Below are 13,539 nucleotides of genomic sequence, written 5' to 3'. Positions count from 1 at the left end.
AAAGCCAGGATAGATTTATTTAGCATTTGGCAAAAAATTCTATGTTAGCCTCAGCCTTGCACAGCTAGCACGTCAGCTTGCAGCTGTAAAAATGGACGTCTGCTTGTACTTGAGATCGCATTCAAAATAACGTACTAACAGATTCGCTGATCAAATATGGCCAACCCACTTGAACCAGGGCATCTATTCAGTCTAATCAGGAATTAAGCGACAAGTTTTTTTAGAGGGTCGCCATATTTAATCTGCGGATCTGTTGGTCCGCTGATCTGGATACGCTCAAAGTAATGTCCAGAAACACGTATTCATCCTAATGCCCACAATGGTTGATCAGAACATTGGAGGGACTAGAACTTAGATTCATTGCTCTTAACTAAGACCCCGTTGCCATACCTAGATCGATCTAGAAGGATCAGTCCATCTCTAAGAGGTTTCTCGCTAAATTGCAATCGACTTGAATGGCTTAGATGACAGGTACACCTACTGAAGCTGCTTAACAAAGTTCATTACCCCCTAACAGCTTAAGTTGGCATGCCAGACATCAGAGCTGCTTAAAGTGAATGCAATTTAGGGAGAAACACCCTCGGAGATGGGTCGATCCTGCTAGGTTGACCTAGGTATGGGAACAGGGTCTAAAACACTGAACTAAGGTCAATGACCTCTGGCTGTCCTTCGAGCATCCATATCTGGCCAATTTAGCTGTCGTTTATTGATTCACTGGTTTATACAAATTAACAGAATGCCAGAAACATTGAAGAAAAAAAAATACTATGCTCATGAACAAAGGTCAGACTAGAATTCATTTTTTTCTACAAACAGGAACATTTCCACCAAGGAAAAAACAATTTGGCAAAGAAATAACATCATTAACATCTTCTAAAGACCAAAGAAACCATATCCGTTAGAACATTTACATTTTATACTGAGAGCATTTGCCTCATGAACCACTTATCACTTAACCTGGGATAACCCTGCAAAAACTGCTCAGCTGACACCTGGGTCTTCTGTAAGCTTACCTCCGTAGCACCTGGACCCAGGGAGTCCCAGCAGGCTTCAATACCACAAACATGACCTTCATGCTGATAAAACTGAAATCTGAGGTAACGCCTCCAGGCCTGTAGCCAGGGAGGTTTGGAGGGTTCAAAAGAACCACCTTTTTTTGCTGGGAAAATGCCCCCTCCGGGTGAAATTTGATCTAGGTACATGGACATTTCATGGTAAAAGGTCCACTTTTTCAGAAAAAGAACCCCCCTTTTGAAATTGTTGGCTACAGGCCTGGCCTCCCTACACCTTAAAACGTATCTCTTACCTTTATCACACTTCAACATCATACAGGTCATTTTTTTACGGCCGTTTTTTTTACGTTTGGCAAATTTCTCTAATTCACATCCCATTAAATTGTTGTGAGGGAACACATCATGGCTAGACCACCCAGAAGTCAAACACAGAAGCCGCTCACCTAGATATAACCTGCACAAGCAGTCTAGTACTGCCTTGTCTGGCTGCAGACAGGGAATCCCACTGTGTGGAGCTTAGCCTGTGTGTTAATACCTCTCTATTTCTCTCTCCCCCACACTATGAACACAGAAGTATTCAGTTATACATGTGCAGGTGCTTCACAGCTCCGAGGGGGCATCTCAAAGTGTAGGCAAAGTGTGCTGATCACAATCAATATTTTTTTGCTTCTGCTATTTTCTTCGTTACAATTATGTTTCTGCTGTAAAATCTTTATCACTTGTTTGATGATGCTGTAATTTTATAAGTTAACTTTCACATTATTCCCAGGCACGTTATTCCCAGGAATAAGTCGAATAAGTTTATGAATGTCCTGTCATGTCATAAAAACAAAACATGCATTTTATCTTTTTTTTTCTTTTCTTTTTTTTTTTTTTTACATGCTTACTCACCTGTATCTTATTATCTTTAGGCTACTTATTAATCTAAATGGCACGCTAACAATGCCAGCGGCAGGGGAATCTAGGTTATTTTCCCAGTCCCTGATCCACAGAATCCGTATGCTGCAAAAAAAAAATCCAGGAATTCTAAGTAGGAATCAATTCAACTATTAGGCAGCTCTCTCTTCCAGCTGAGCGCTAACAGAATACTACGCACTTACTATGACTTTGGCGCACCTAGGACATAAATAAGTCAAAATGACGTAAATGTCAAGGCAATCGAAAAACCTTCACAATTTTGACTTTACAGCAGCGTATTGAAAAAATTTGTAAGGAACTCATAATTATAAGGACCTCATACAGGTAAAAGTGCGACAGTGGCCTTGTTATCCAAGCCAGACTGGCAATTTTTTTCTCTTAGCCATATCACTACTTTTTCATCACTTTTTTTCTCCAAATGGTTTAAATTTGACTAAAACAAGGCAAATCAACCATTTTTGTTTAGCCAACTTAAGTCAGTTTTTGAATTTGGCTAAATTGGCGAGTGTTAGCGCTACCCCAGCAAGAATACCATCGTCCCAAGGACTGAATCAACTCTGTAACAGACCAAAGTCAATAATATAACAATTCTCAGTGAGATCGCTTCCTCCATTCTTACCACATCTATCTGACTATCATTCGAAGGACTCAACTGACTCCCTAACAGACTGTAGTCAATAATATAACAATTATCAGTGAGATTTCTTCCTCGTTTCGACCACATCTATCTGACTATCATCCCAAGGACTCAATAGACTCCACAACAAACCAAAGTCAATAATATAACAATTCTCAGTGAGATCTCTTCCTCCACTATGACCACATCATTAACATACAGCTGTTACCCTGTTCCGAATACATTTCTATTTGTTCACTTTTGTGGTTAATACAGGCAGATGATACAGTCCACGATTTTTGCACAAAAGAAAAAAAAAACTGGTACCAGTACAGGCGCTGAGGACACAGGAAAAATAATGACAACTGAGCCAAAAAAATAAATAAATAAATAAATAAATATTTAAGATAAAAAATAAAAATGGCAATTCCCGTGTGTAATAATGAAGATAGTATAAACGTTGTAAGAACAAAAATATTTTTGAAAATATCATGTTTGTAATTAACTTATGCAAAGTGAGAGTATACCTGTGTACAGTTCAGAATGAAATACAAAATTTTAATAAATATAACAATCATGGGAGAAGGTTGCTCAAATGCTTCCCTTGGTTTGCCTACTGCCAGTCTCTATTTTACATAAATAAATAAAAGTTTAGGATAAAATGATAAATATAACTTATTGCTTAGACAGCTCTGGATTCAGATAATGCATCCGAATTTACAACAGTTAACATGAAGAAACTCTCAATCTTCTACCAATAAACGCTAATCAAACCAAGGAATAAACCAGTTGAAGGGCAGTTATGAAAGGTCATTATAACCCCCATTTGTAGCAGTTAAAATAATGAATCTCTCAGCTAAATAGAGGACCATTATTAAATCAAAGACAAGGCCAAATCCCAACAGAAACCACTTCCAAGAAAACCACTTTAACAATCAGACAGAATTCTGTGAAAGCAATCAATATATGACAGAAGGTAAAATAACACACCATTGGGCAGTGGATGCAATATGAACCTCAGTGGATATTTTTATTTTTCAGTCTTATTTACATGCCTGACATGAGAAAGGCGAGATCATTGTAGCAGTTTGAACACTCAGGAGATAAACAATAAAGAAAAGATCCACTTGCAAAGTTCTTTTTAACATTGCCTGGTAGATTTCCAATTTTATACTAGACTTTGTCTAGACAGACTGACTGACAGTGACAACTTTTTTGGAGACTGACCAACAGTTGAAATGGGAAACTGACCAGCATACCATCTGACAGGTGTAATGAGGCAATCAATTTCACAGACAACTTGGTGTCTGCCACAGATAGCTTTTTTTTATTTATTTATTTATTTTATTTTATTATTATTTTTTTTGTATACAGACCTCTATCTCAAAATGTAACTTATGAACAGCATCCCATAAAGCTGCCACCATTGTTTCAAATCTGTATTGTGTGTTCTAATAACTCAAAGACCATTCAGAACAGGGAACTAACAGAACCGTGTATTAAATACAGATCGCATTTCGGAGTATCATACCCCAGAACAAATTTTGTAGGATGACCGCAGGCTCATCCTGTCGGTGTTCTGACTGATACTCCGAAATGCTATCTGACACACACCTTGAAAACAAGTAGTGTGGTCCGATATACAGGTTAATTCAGGATCTTTATGTGCCGAGTCTGGTAGTTGGGTAGGCCTGAAATATGTCCAACCCACTTGAAAGCTTGTTGCCTTATCCCTTCAGGAAATCTATTCAGTGTCTAATCCTGAATTAAGCGGCAAGCTTTTTAGTAGGACGCTATATTTGAACTGCGGATCCGTTAGTCCACTGTTCTGAATGTGCTCTAACAGACACACAAGGCCCTTCAGTTCAAACAAAGCCACTTAAAGTGCTTTAATGCCTTCTTTTCACACGAGTCTGTCAGGTTTTTGTCCACTGTAACAAACCTTATATAGATTACCTGTAACAGTTCAATTGGCCATGAAAGAAGAAATCAATGAGGTTTAATGTGTGTTCTTAACCTACAAGACCACTTTAATTATGATGGCAGAGAGATATATACAATACTAAAACATAAGCATTTGTCACTGTTACAAAGAGCACTGTAATCTGTTTGGATAATAAAACTTGATGAAGACAGAAATCAAAATCTAGTATAAAATTGGAAATCAACCGGGCGAAGTTTAAGTTGGCAGTGGATCTTTTCTTTACTGTTTATTTCCTGAGTGTTAAAACTGCTACGTCTTTGAAAATATTGCATTTAAAACACTTGGCTGTCGAGGATCCAGTTTAAGAAGATAAACCCTGAAAAGTAGGGAAGTTTGCACTAGAGTGCAGAATGATACACAAAATCCAAGATTTTTCCCTATTTAGGCGATGTAATTGGGTAACTTATTACTGGCATATGCTAATGGACTATGGTGATCAAAATATTGATAACAGGTACGGGTGGCATTATTGACAGGTGTCATATTCAGTAATTGAAGTGCCTGGAAGCGTATTATACTGATTGGGTGTAGACAGCCATCGGTTCGAGAGTTAACTCCAAAAAATGCTACAGATAAAATCCCTCAAACTGGTACAGTTTTTGACAAAAGTGTGTGGAACAATCAGATGCAACAGATTTTTTTATTAGATTCTTTACACCAAAGTTCCCTGGTCTTGTTTAGAAGATGTCCAATGAAAATTGGTGTAATTCTAAGTTATTAGTAATAAAATCTAAATGAAGGGATTGTCAGAAAATTACTGTAGTCATACCCCCTTTGTTGTACTCATGTATGTTAGGCCCCCAACTAGCTGTTATTTTTTTTCTGTTGTGAGCCCAAATAATTGAGAAAATCAAGAAACCGAAAACAACACTTTCACTCCCAAACTGCTGATTAAATATAATGTCATCAGCAAAATGACCACATTTTTTCTAAAGACAAATTAAGTCCATTCACATTATATGACCAAATTAAAATAATCAGTATAACTGTTTTTGGTTTGTCCTTAATCAAGACTCTCTTGGTTATGTCAATGGATCATGGCCAACTGCAATATTTTACTCTCTTATTTCTATGTGAAATTATAAACCTGTCAGAGGCAGAAATAGTAGCGTTTTAATGCAGATAAAACTGACAGTGAATCTTCTACCTAAATTATCCTATTTTTCTAAATTATCTTTCCCCCGAGGAAAACACGTCCCCAGAAAACAATCAACCTGATCCGGTAGCTTTGCCAGGTGACTTCAAACAGGCTTCCCAAATGTCAAACAAATATCTGATATGTCAAAGAAGGAAGAAGAAGAAAAAAAAACCCTTGCGACTTGCAGAAAGATAAGCTGTCCCTGCAAAATGCTGTAACAGATACCAAAGTTCATCTATCATATTGTGACACATAAAAGCATACACAATTCACACTGGTTATCCAAGGCGCATTTTTGTGGAACGTTTTTCATGGAATTCACTTTCTTACTGTTTAAAGAGAAGTCAATATTCAAGAGGCATTAGAAAAGCAATTGATTTATGAACTTGTTTTAGGAAACCACACAATTTAAAACTAAAAATTATTTTAATAACTGCTGGTTATTTAATTTCCTGAAACACTTTCAACACATGCAAATTATTTGTTTGAATCCAATATATTAAAGGGATAATAACTCTTCATTTTGGCCAAAAAATGAATTTTCCTGGAGTAAACAACAATTTTCTCATACTTACCAATGGTTAATGAATCCATTTTTACATTCAAAGTTAGTCCCTGTTTTTTTTCTAAAAAGTTTGGTTTTTTGTTAAAATCTCTTAAGAGATTATAACAGAGTATAGCCATCAATGGAGGTCACGTGGTCTGAAGACAAGTTCAGATATCAGAATAATAGCTATAACTGCTGTTTTTGTTGTAAAACAGAATATATTATATTTCTGTGAGTTATTCACAAAGTTTTTTTGGGGGGGAAATATAGACCTCATATGAAGAGTTATTATCCCTTAAATATTGAAAGTAGAGCCCAAAAGTGTTTGGTTTCTAGTTTCAATTTGGAGAAATCTATTTTTTTCAGTTAATGAATAAAAAAAAAATCATCATCAATAAGCAATTTTCTCCCTCAAATCCAAAGACCACTGATTAAATGCACAAAATCCTTCCTTATTATATGGGAAGGGGCAGTAAAAGGCAGATTAAATCCAAATTAGTACTGAACTATTGTGGGACCATCCTCGTTCAATTATTAGAGGCTTCAGCTTAATACGATTTGACAGTTATGGCTAACTAGTGACACTTAAGCAGACAAAACAAGGAGTGTACGATAATTTCATTTGAGATATTCAGTGTTTATGAAGTTATCCTTTGCTATACAGTTACCAGCTTCAATATATGCAGATATCTGCTACTTTTTTTTTACATTTTTTTCAGCTTAATTAATTAATTCATTTATCTTGCACATTTCTATAAAAAAAAGCAATTTTACAAATAACAGCAAGCTAAATTATCTGTTCTTTCTTTTCTTTTTTTTTTTTGCTATACATGAGGAATATGTAAACATTATTATCCACTTTTATCCAAAGTACTTGTTAATGCCTGTCTCTACTAAAAGCCTGTAAGAACGCATTCAGAACAGATGGTCTGCAGACTAACTGATCCACCGACTAAATATGGCCGACCTAACTTTAAAGCAGTGCCGCTTAATCCCCTGATGGTCTCCCCACCTCTACTCGTGCCATTAAACGGATTAAACCTCGGCTCCAAGGTTTAACAGCTAGGCCCCTACAGCGATAACATGTGCGGAGGTGGGGAGGCCATCAGGAATTAGTTGGCACTGCTTTGAAGTGAGTCAGCCATACTTAGTCTGCGGATCTGTTTGTCCCCGGATCAACTCGTTCTGAATGCCCTCAAAAAGGCTTGACTAGGGCTGTATTCCCAGAGCTTTTAGATCGATCTATCCCCGCGGGGAGTCTCACTAGATTACTGTCAGATAATCCGGCTTAAATGTCCGTCCCACCTACTACAAGCTGTAAGGGGGTAATTAACTTTTGTGTCTGCTCGGATGACAGCTATTTAGCGTGAACCCCCAGGGAGTTAGGTCGATCTAAAGTAGATCGATCTAATCTCTGGAAATGGGGTCTAGTACTTTGGCTTTAAACCAAACACAGCCTATGAAAGCATAATAATACCTATATTTCTGATCAGTTTCTAACGAAATTCTTATGCTTTGAGTCAAAGAACTTAAACTATAATCCTATGATCCTTCACAACTTCACAATTCCATCATTGAAATTTTACCTTTCTACGGGCAATGTTTGAGTTAACTATCTATTTCAATTTAATATTATTTTCATTTATTTATTTTGCACATTTCCTTATTAAAATTAAAAATTTACAAATTACATTAAGCAAGGTTATCAAGGACAACTATGGTACCTGTCCTTTTTTTTCCTATGGGCGATATGCAAATATTCTTAAATCTGTGCTATCCAAAAATTCTATTCATACATACCTCTACGTACTGTAAATGAGTCAGATGGCTCACACTTTGTCTTCAAACCAACTTAAATTCTTTAAATCCTCTATTAACGAAATTGTGCTGGTCAAGAGGCCTCTCCAGTCACCATGGTAACAAATGCTTCACAATCTATCTTGAATTGGATGTCATGACACCTACCTTTTCCTTAATACCATCTATGGTAATTGCTTCAAACATAAAATCCAACAGTGTATCCTCACATTGTATGCGTAGAAGTTTAGATACTAACTGCACCAACTCTATGGTACAATTACGACTTTTTATGTTATTTATCTTCCTACTACGCAGAAATCAATAAGTTTTTCTGATTGGTTGGAATTCTGTATTTCCTTAATGTAAAAATTCAAGTGCAATGTCCTTGAAACTAGGCTACATCATTGTTTCTGATTCTATGTTAATTTTGCCAGCAGACTTGATCATCATCAGCTTGAAGTTGCCATGACTATTGCAGTATGGACTCCAAACTCATCTTTATGCAAGAATTCTCAACCTTTACTAAATATGCCATTTGTTAAAAGTCATTTGATAATAGTTTGTTCTTTGATTGATCAAATTTATGTTGTATTTTCAATTAGCATTTAATGATCAAAAACTTTTTTTTTTTGGGGGGGGGGTGTTATGTCCATCATTGATTCTGAATGAAACTGAAGAAATGATCTGGAAAAATGCAAATAGGATCTACTGTTTAGAATAAAAAATAAGCTAAAAAAAATTGAGCATTAAAAAAAAACGTACAAGGTTATTCTACACACACACACATACACACACACACAGAGAGAGAGAGAGAGAGAGAGAGGAAAACCATCAATACCATGCCCACTTCATTTATTCTTCTTTGATTCACCCACTCAAAAGTGATAAAACACGACTCCACTATTCTCGCTAAAGGTAAAGGTAGATTAACGACTTGTTTGTCCTCATCTAACACCTGCTGTTATGTCTTATTACCAGGTTACCGTCTGACAGGTGATTTCATTGGAGTAATACAAGCTATTGCCACCATATATCTGTCCATTATTCCGTTAACAAATTTCTATGGAGCAATACAAGCTATTGCCACCATATACCTGTCCATTATTCCGTTAACAAATTTTTATGGAGTAATACAAGCTATTACCACCATATATCTGTCCATTATTCCGTTAACAAATTTCTATGGAGTAATACAAGCTATTGCCACCATATATCTGTCCATTGTTCAGTTAACCAATTTCTATGGAGTAATACAAGCTATTACCACCATATATCCGTCCATTGTTCAGTTAACAAATTTATAAATAGTAATACAAGCTATTGCCACCATATATCTGTCCATTGTTCAGTTAACAAATTTATAAATAGTAATACAAGCTATTGCCACCATATATCTGTCCATTGTTCACTTAACAAATTTCTATGAAGTACAAGCTATTGCCACCATATATCTGTCCATTGTTCACTTAACAAATTTCTATGAAGTACAAGCTATTGCCACCATATATCTGTCCACTGTTCACTTAACAAATTTCTATGAAGTAATACAAGCTATTGCCACCATATATCTGTCCATTGTTCAGTTAACAAATTTCTATGGAGCAATACAAGCTATTGCCACCATATATCTGTCCATTATTCAGTTAACAAATTTCTATGGAGTAATACAAGCTATTGCCACCATATATCTGTCCATTATTCAGTTAACAAATTTCTATGGAGTAATACAAGCTATTGCCACCATATATCTGTCCATTATTCCGTTAACAAATTTCTATGGAGCAATACAAGCTATTGCCACCATATATCTGTTCATCGTTCAGTTAACAAATTTATAAATAGTAATACAAGCCATTGCCACCATATATCTGTCCATTATAAAAATTCAGTTAACCAATTTCTATAGAGTAATACAATCTATTGCCACCATATTACTACTACACTTTGATCTTAGCCAAAAGGCTCCCTATTATTCAGTAAACCAATTTCTATAGAGTTATACAAGCTATTGCCAACATATCTCTGTTCATTACATGTATCCACCTATCATACCAGTTATAGGTTTAATCTCATGTCAGAATATTTGAGGAACAAGTTGATCCGCAGTCTGACAGATCCCCAGATCAAAAATGGCTGACCTTCATTAAAGCAGAGCCAACTCATCTGCTGATGGCTTCCCTGACTCGGCACATGCCACTGAACGGATTAAATCCTAGCTCTGTGGTTTAATTGCTAGACCCCTGCATGGAAGGCACGAGTGCAGGTGGAGAGACCCATCAGCAGTTTAGTCGGCTCTGCTTTAATGAAGGTCGGCCATATTTGATATGTGGATCTGTTAGAGTCCATTTAAAACAGCAGACTTATAGATCCGCAGGTTCAAATATGGCAACCCACTAAATAGTTTGCCTCTGAATTCCCGAGTAGACACTGAACAGACTACTAGCGGGGATTACGCAATAAGCATTCAAGTGGATCGGCCATATATGATCCGTGAATCTGTTAGTCCGCTGCTCTGAATGCGTTCTCAGTCTACAGATCAACTAGTTCTGAGCGCCCTCAATGAGACCATTCCTGACTTATGACCTGGTTTGGCCAACTTTTCTGGTCTAGACAGTGATGGGTACTCTTGCTAGTTCACGGATCCATTTACAGATGGGGTGAATAAGCTGATGTGTGCTCAATGTTTTATTTATTTATTTCAGTTTTATTTATATGGGTTCTATTCATAGCACACACACAGACAGCAACACAGACCCATATACCTCGATTGCTTGTCTGTGTTTCTATGCAAGTCCATATATTTGAAAGCAACAAAATGATGTGTTTGCATTGTTTCTATTCCAGTGCAAGTTGGGAGATAGCCTTTAATGTTTTTAGCATTATGTTCAATAAAATAATTCTTTTGTTTCTTAGGGCTCTTTACCAATGAAACTATTAATCTGTGAAGATAGCTCCAACTCATCTTGTTGCCAGTATACTGCCAGCTTCATACTTATAACATACTACCAGCTTTTTTCTGTACGCGACGTAACGCTAGGAGGCGTGTTAATCTGTTAAACTGATTGTATTCAGTGAGTCCCCGCGGAATTGGATCCATCTGCAGAGAGGGATAGTTTCAACTGGAATGAGGCAAGCCCTTAATCAAACTCAATCACATCATTCATGACTTTTGTATTCTCCTTCTCATTTTACCAACCTTCAAATTTGCTATCTTCAACAGATCTTCTTATCACTCAATCCAATGATGTAGATACCAGGTTTGTCTACAAGAAATGATAAACAAAAAATCCTGTTATAAACAACTAAAAAAATTATGACAAAAATACAATGAATCTCCAGTAAAGAGTCAAGGCAGCGTATACACTTCACTAAATACAAGAGATTATATTACACTAAAAATAATAATTGAAGATTATTTAATTTATTATTGACATGGTGCACAATTAACTTACGTGTCTGGCTATATGAAAGATGAATGCCAACAACACCTTAGACAGATCCAGCATGTATTGGCAAAATGATGTAGTACTTGCATGCATACATTCCCACCCGCATACAACCAAACACACACACACACACACACACACACACACACACACACACACACACACACACACACACACACACACACAGAACAAGACTAAATTCGTATTTCGTATTAAAACCTGCTGATGAATTATTATAACCAAGTAAACTTAGTGCCCCCTATTTATATCAGTAATGGATCATTCCAAGACCGTACTACTGGTAACTGTGGATCAATCTATCTCCAGGGGGATTCTCGCTAAATTGCAATCAACTTAAGCAGCTTAGATGTGTGTCATGCCTACTGAAGCCACTAGAGGGTAATTAATTATCGTATAGCAGCTTCAGTGACATGCCAGACATCTAAGCTGCATAAGCTGAAAGCAATTTAGTGAAAAACCCCTGGGAGATGGATCGATCCTGTTAGATCAATCTGGGTGTGGGAACCCAATCTAAAACTCAGCTCTGCCCAGGTTTCATTTGTTTGAGAGCAAGCACAGGAAGGGGTATAGCAGAGAACATCAATGTATCAGACATGAGCCTAGGTTAAAAAAAAAAAAAGGTGAACATTTATCATGGGACCTAACACCTAACCTTGACGAATCTCAGGAACCATCAGAAATGAAATAAAAAATGCAGAATTCCGCTTTTCTGCAGAAAAAGCTCATGTCTGATATATATAGGGTTCACTTCATCAGAGAAACAGACTGAATGAGCATGCAGCTCCAGAATTCTACAACCTTTTGTTGTGGTTATGAGAGAAAAACAACAGGGTTGTCACCATTTTATAGGTTGACAAACAACATAATTGGACGAAATTGTCAATGATTGATCAGTTTGTTGTCATTAAAATGAAGTATGGTATGCAACACAAACAGCCGTTTTTGCAGTTGTCCCGAGTCAATAGCACAGGAGAGCTATAAAACCCAGATGAGATCTATATATGCTCTAGCAATTGACCATAAAAAAGCAATCACTTGATATCTGCTCCCTGAATGGCTAATGATAACTATATATATATATCAATTAATTCAATTTTTTGTGTTATGTCTTTTACATTGTTGGATTTCTACATTACTTCACATTTCACTTTATGGGTGCATAACCAAAAGTAACTAAGGAAATATAGCAAACACATAACCATCAAATTATCTCTGATTTAAAGCCGAATTTTATTATATTAATTTGTTAAAAGAGAGGGGAAAAAAAACAAAACAAAACAGAAAACCACCACCACATGGCTAGACTATTCAACCAACTGAATCGACTTCTAAATAATGAACCAGTCCTCCTGATGCATTATGAGGACGCAGACGGAGAAAACAAAATCAATAATACACCATTGGCGTCCAGTCAACATGCTTTCCTGCATATGCATTGCATAACTCCTCAAGCTTTACCATTAAGTTTGTGTTAAGAATAAAGTCATTTTTCTTCAATCAACGGCTAATATCGACAGCTTATATTATCTCCAGCATTTCGATCTCTCTCAGAGCATCTTCATCAGGGAATGAGGCTATCCAGGCCAATAATCTCTATCCAGCCTTAGCTTGTGTTATTTTCATGCTTCAGTTGGAAATTTATAGGAGTCTATAACTCAGATCAGTCTAGTCAATATTTCCCATTGTATAACGTTAGCCCCGGCTCTAGGTATATTAGCAACAATTAAGATTTCAGACGGCTCTTATGGCGTAGTAAGCATGATGCGTCTGTATGCTACATTAAATCAATTAATGGATTTCTTTTTCTATCCTTATTGCTTCCACTCGATCAAGGGAATAGATGAGTGTGTTATTCATAATGGTGTAATTTGGTATACAGTAGAAGTCTATGATCTGATATTCCTGCCCATGAAACTATGCTTAGTTGATTTATGGATATTATACTGCTATTATTATGAGGAAGGAATCCAAGCAGAAAGAATCACTGAATAGGATACATACTTCAATTATTTTAGTACAGTTCAGAATATGGTTTAATATGCAACACTTTATGCTG

At 36.5% G+C, this 13,539-nt stretch overlaps 2 protein-coding genes across 13 annotated transcripts in view; both read right to left on the bottom strand.

The window, feature by feature from the left end:
• Positions 1-13,539, bottom strand: part of LOC106157335 (uncharacterized) — a 77,842-nt gene that overhangs the window by 63,379 nt on the left and 924 nt on the right. For 8 of the 12 annotated variants that reach the window (XM_087011904.1, XM_087011910.1, XM_087011906.1 and 5 more), the window contains exon 2: positions 11,213-11,279. The gene's annotated coding sequence lies outside the window, so the exon portion shown is untranslated. Of the gene's footprint in view, positions 1-1,904; positions 2,016-11,212; positions 11,280-13,539 lie in introns of all 12 variants that reach the window. The other 4 variants (XM_087011913.1, XM_087011908.1, XM_087011918.1 and 1 more) reach the window with 1 other exon arrangement.
• Positions 7,023-13,539, bottom strand: part of LOC106152358 (uncharacterized) — a 92,233-nt gene continuing 85,716 nt past the window's right edge. Inside the window, exon 41 of the transcript XR_015334072.1 lies at positions 7,023-7,643. The gene's annotated coding sequence lies outside the window, so the exon portion shown is untranslated. The remainder of the gene's footprint in view (positions 7,644-13,539) is intronic.

The sequence above is a fragment of the Lingula anatina genome, chromosome 4 (assembly GCF_051362555.1).
Source record: "Lingula anatina isolate TDL-2025a chromosome 4, LinAna3.0, whole genome shotgun sequence".
Lineage (NCBI taxonomy): Eukaryota > Metazoa > Brachiopoda > Lingulata > Lingulida > Lingulidae > Lingula > Lingula anatina.
Note: the sequence above shows the minus strand (reverse complement) of the source record. Positions and strands in the feature narration are given on the sequence as shown.